Source organism: Amblyraja radiata, chromosome 30 (genome assembly GCF_010909765.2).
Source record: "Amblyraja radiata isolate CabotCenter1 chromosome 30, sAmbRad1.1.pri, whole genome shotgun sequence".
In the NCBI taxonomy this organism is placed as follows: domain Eukaryota; kingdom Metazoa; phylum Chordata; class Chondrichthyes; order Rajiformes; family Rajidae; genus Amblyraja; species Amblyraja radiata.
The window spans coordinates 2940959-2946796 of record NC_045985.1 but is presented as its reverse complement, the minus strand read 5'-3'; positions in this window follow the sequence as shown (position 1 = coordinate 2946796).

Genomic DNA, 5838 nt, shown 5'->3' with positions numbered 1-5838 from the left:
ACAGTGAGGGGGCCTGTCTGATGTGCAGCGGCAAGGTGTTCCAGAGTGCCGGAGCAGCAACAGAAAAGGCTCTATCCCCTCTGAGCTTCCGCTTAGACCTTGGTACCTCAAGGAGCAGCTGATCAGCTGACCTGAGGCACCGGGCAGGAGCATATAGGTGGAGCAGCTCAGAGAGGTAAGGCGGGGCGAGCCCATTCAGCGATTTAAAAACAAATAAAATAATTTTGAAATGAACTCGAAAGTGCACTGGGAGCCAGTGTAGGGAGGCCAAAATTGGCGTAATGTGCTCCCTCTTTCGAGTTCCAGTCAAAAGGCGAGCAGCAGCATTTTGAACAAGCTGGAGACGAGCCAATGAAGCTCGTGCGACTCCAGAGTAGAGTGCGTTACAGTAATCCAGCCTAGATGTAATAAAGGCATGGATTACTGTTTCAAAACGCTCCCGCTCGAGAATGGGCTTCACCTTTGCCAGCTTCCTTAGGTGAAAGAAGCTGGACTTAACCACCGCGCCTATTTGTTTATCTAGTTTAAAATCACCGTCCATCCTAAAACCCAGGTTCAAGACGGTTGGCTTTACAGACAATGCCAGTGGACCCAAGTCAAAAAAGGGAGGTTCACGGCAGCCACTGGGGCCAAACAAAATCACCTCTGTCTTCTCTTCATTAAGTCCCAGAAAGTTTAAGGCCATCCAGGACTTAATGTCCTCAAGACAAGACAGAAGCGATTTTAGAGAATAGTCGTCTTTAATATAATTAGTTAAATTATATTCATTGGAGAGTTGTTACATTGAGCGTGTATTAACTAATTGAAGAATCCTCTCCCCATTTTTGGAGTCTTTCCCCTCAGATTTCTATTCAATCTAGAAATTAAGCAACGACCTGAGCTGAGAATGTCAACAGTGTTACTTCGGGGTCACGTGAGCGACGACGTGACGAAGGGGCCGTCCGTCTGCGCGCGCGCGTCATGACGTCATCACGTCGGAAAGCAACGCGCGCACGGCGACCGCCCAGCCGTTGGGATTTGAAGAAGGCGGCAGGTGAGGAAAGTTGAACCACTTACTAAACCCGCGCTTTCAGCTGATTAACATCAACAAGATCAGCAGCGACATCCTCGTCCCAATAACATCAAGTTGTGCCTTGTGTTCCGGCTAAACATGACATTTATCTTTCACACAATGTCAAACACAAGACAAGGTCCCGCAGCTCATTCATTGTCGCCGGCATTGATGATGTTTGTCTGTCGCCGGCGTTAGAACCGGCAGCGGCGGCTGGACTGGTGCAGGGGCTGGTCAGCGGCGGCTGGACTGGTGCAGGGGCTGGTCAGCGGCGGCTGGACTGGTGCAGGGGCTGGTCAGCGGCGGCTGGACTGGTGCAGGGGCTGGTCAGCGGAGGGAGGGGGAGAGGGGAGGGGATGGGGAGGGGGAGGGGTGGGGGGGGAGAAGGGTGGGAGAGAGAGGGAAGGGGGGGAGGGAAGAGGGAGGGGAGGGGGAGAGGAGGAGAGAGGGAGGGTAGAGAGGGAAGGGGGTGGGGGAGAGAGGGAAGGGGGAGAGAGGGGAGGGGGATAGAGAGAAGGGGGACGGGGAGAGAGGGAAGGGGGAGGGAAGGAGGAGAAAGGGAGGGGGTGGGGGAGAGAGGGGAAGAAAGGGAGGGGGGAGGGGTAGAGAGGGAAGGGGTGGGGGAGAGAGGGAAGGGGGAGGGGAGAGAGGGAAGGGGGGAGAGGAGAGAGGGAAGGGGGAGAGGGGAAGGGAGAGAGGGGAGGGGTAGAGAGGGAAGGGGGTGGGGGAGAGAGGGAAGAGGGAGAAAGGGAGGGGTAGATAGGGAAGGGGGTGGGGGAGAGGAGGGAAGGGGGTGGGGAGAGAGGGAAGGGGGAGGGGAGAGAGGGATGGAGGAGGGGGAGAGAGGAGAGAGGGAAGGGGGAGAAAGGGGTGGGGGAGAGAGGGGGGGGAGAGGAGAGGGGTGGAGTAAGGGGAGAGAAGTGGTAGAGTGGGGAGGAAGGGGTAGGGGAGTGGTGGAAGAGGGACAGAGGGGAAGGGGGCGGGGTAGAGAGGGAAGGGGGAGAGAGGGATGGGTGGGAGAGAGGGGAAGGGGTGGGGGAGAGAGGGGTGGGAGAGGAGAGGGGTGGAGTAAGGGGAGAGAAATGGTAGAGTGGGGAGGAAGGGGTAGGGGGAGTGGTGGAAGAGGGACAGAGGGGAAGGGGGCGGGGTAGTGAGGGAAGGGGGGAGGCGGAGAGAGGGATGGGTGGGAGAGGGAGAGGGGTGAAGAGAGGGAAACATAGAAATTAAGTGCAGGAGTAGGTCATTCAGCCCTTCGAGCCTGCACCGCCATTCAATATGATCATGGCTGATCATCCAACTCAGTATCCTGTACCGGCCTTCTCTCCATACCCCCTGATCCCTTTAGCCACAAGGGCCACATCTAACTCCCTATTAAATATAGCCAATGAACTGGCCGCAACTACCTTCTGTGGCAGAGAATTCCACAGATTCACCACTCTCTGTGTGAAAATTTTTTTTCTCATCTCGGTCCTAAAGGATTTCCCCCTTATCCTTAAACTGTGACCCCTTGTTCTGGACTTCCCCAACATCTGGAACAATCTTCCTGCATCTAGCCTGTCCAACCTGTGAGATTCAAAATCACAAACGCTCTTGAGACAAATTCAGGCAAAGAAGTGTTTTTATTAATTTCATATTCTGCAGAATAGGTGCCTCTCCTTTGATGTCCCCTAGAGGCACACCGAGGATCGGGATGTCTTCTATCTTTATACATTTCTTTTCATTATTATCACATCCTCATCCCTCCCCATTGAGCTTCTTCCAATCATAACATAAAGCCCTGATTCCCACGAGAACGTCGTGGAACGCCCACCCAACGTCAAAGACACCTCCCCTATCAAGCATCGCATGTGCATTTAAATTAGGCATCTTGTCATAGTAGGCGTGAGTACATATTCATATAATCTCATTAGGCCTGCGCACATCTGTTTGACCTTATGTACTTTCTCCCTTTCACTTACTTCTTTCAAAACTCCTGCTGAAGTATTTCTATTGCTACTTTTTATCTAGAATTTCTCTCTGTTCTGTATATTGTTACTTTCTATTCTACTAGCAGTCTGGCTTCTGCTGACACCTTATTTCTTTCAAAGTTATTTTTCAGAGTTCTAGTATAAATCAACCATCTCTATTAACCCTTTTCTCACATAGAGGTAAAAGAATTTTTATAACGGTTGGAGTGGGGACAGTTTATATCGTATGAAAATGTTGAATAAAGCTTCCCCAAGCCCTATCAATTTTAACCAAGGGTTCAACAATGTCACTCCTGATTTTTTCAAAATTTAAACATGATATCGTTTCAGAGTACCAATGGAGTGTGGTCGGAGGATTAGAGTCTTTCCATTTAAAGAAAATAGATCTTCTGGCAATTAATGCGGTAAAAGCAATCAGCCGATGGGCGGAGCGGGACAAATGAGTAGAATCTAACATTGGAAGCCCAAAAATTGCAGTAATAGGGTGAGGTTGTAAATCAATACATAAAACTACAGAAATTGTATCAAAAATGTATTTCCAATATTTGTCCAAAAGTGGGCAGGACCAAAACATATGAGTCAGTGAGGCCACTTCAGAGTTACATCTGTCACAGGTAGGATTTATATCACCATAAACACGAGCTAACTTATCTTATGACATATGAGCTCTGTGAACCACCTTGAATTGAATCAGAGCATGTCTTGCACACATTGAGGAAATATTAACTAATTGAAGAATCCTCTCCCATTTTTCTATAGGTAGAGAAATTTGGAGTCCTCGTTCCCAGTCATTCTTAATTTTATCAAATACTAGACTAAGTGGGACCCGTTGGGTCCCGGCCTCACACGGGAAGGCTGGACACCCAACACAATATTCCACCTCTGCAGCAATTCCAATATTGCTGGCCAGTGAGAGGGGGGCTTTCTGTTGCGCTAGTATGAGTGTTGTGGGCGTATGGTACTGATTTCCAGAGGGCTAGTATGCAGTTTGTGGGCCGAATGGATTTTTGGGCTGGCAGCTCAGTCACTGAGGCCTGGCAGTACAATCACTTGGACCTGGCAGGCTGGCGGCTGAGAAACTGCCAGAAATTGTGCCCAAAACAGGTGACAGACAGTAAGAGAGAGAAGGGGGAGAGGGTGGACTTAATGGATTATTGGGCTGGCAGTTCACTAACTCACGGCCTGTGGGCTGGCAGTGCAGTCACTCACGCATGGTACGCAGGCAGTTCACTCAGTCATCCCACCTACCTTCAACCACCCCCCCCCCCCCCCCCCCCCCCCCCCCCCCCCCACTGCTCCTTGCCATTCCCCTCCCACCCACACATTCAGTGCATCTCCCCACAACCTCCCCCCCCATGCACTCTTAGTGGCTCTCCCACAGAGCAGCCATTCCTGCCTATTAGGTCCTATTGTGATGAAGAACACACAGCATTAAAAGTGCAAAAATGTTTTATTAAAGTTTAAAATGTGAATGACTCTTAAAATATAAGAACAATTTAAATTTTAAAAGATGAGATTTATTAAGTTTTTACTTGTTGTGTCTTGTTGCGTCTTGTTGTGTTCTGCTGCTCACTGCCTCTTGATGACTATTTCCTGTTGATAAAAAGAGACAATTTTAATATAGAGAAAGTCAGCGGTCAAATTTTATAACCATAACCATATAACCATATAACAATTACAGCACGGAAACAGGCCATCTCGGCCCTACAAGTCCGTACCGAACAATTTTTTTCCCTTAGTCCCACCTGCCTGCACTCATACCATAACCCTCCATTCCCTTCTCATCCATATGCCTATCCAATTTATTCTTAAATGATACCAACGAACCTGCCGCCACCACTTCCACTGGAAGCTCATTCCACACCGCTACCACTCTCTGAGTAAAGAAGTTCCCCCTCATGTTACCCCTAAACTTCTGTCCCTTAATTCTGAAGTCATGTCCTCTTGTTTGAATCTTCCCTATTCTCAAAGGGAAAAGCTTGATCACATCAACTCTGTCTATCCCTCTCATCATTTTAAAGACCTCTATCAAGTCCCCCCTTAACCTTCTGCGCTCCAGAGAATAAAGACCTAACTTATTCAACCTATCTCTGTAACTTAGTTGTTGAAACCCAGGCAACATTCTAGTAAATCTCCTCTGTACTCTCTATTTTGTTGACATCCTTCCTATAATTGGGCGACCAAAATTGTACACCATACTCCAGATTTGGTCTCACCAATGCCTTGTACAATTTTAACATTACATCCCAGCTTCTATACTCAATGCTCTGATTTATAAAGGCTAGCATACCAAAAGCTTTCTTTACCACCCTATCTATATGAGATTCCACCTTCAAGGAACTATGCACGGTTATTCCCAGATCCCTCTGTTCAACTGTATTCTTCAATTCCCTACCATTTATCATGTACGTCCTATTTTGATTTGTCCTGCCAAGGTGCAACACCTCACATTTCTCAGCATTAAACTCCATCTGCCATCTTTCAGCCCATTTTTCCAAATGGCCTAAATCACTCTGTAGGCTTTGGAAATCCTCTTCATTATCCACAACACCCCCTATCTTGGTATCATCTGCATACTTACTAATCCAATTTACCACCCCTTCATCCAGATCATTGATGTACATGACAAACAACAAAGGACCCAACACAGGTCCCTGAGGCACCCCACTAGTCACATGCCTCCAACCCGACAAACAGCCATCCACCATTCCCCTATGGCTTCTCCCATTCAGCCACTGCTGAATCCATCTTGCTATTCCTGCATTTATACCCAACAGTTTAACCTTCTTAATCAACCTTCCATGAGGAACCTTGTCAAAG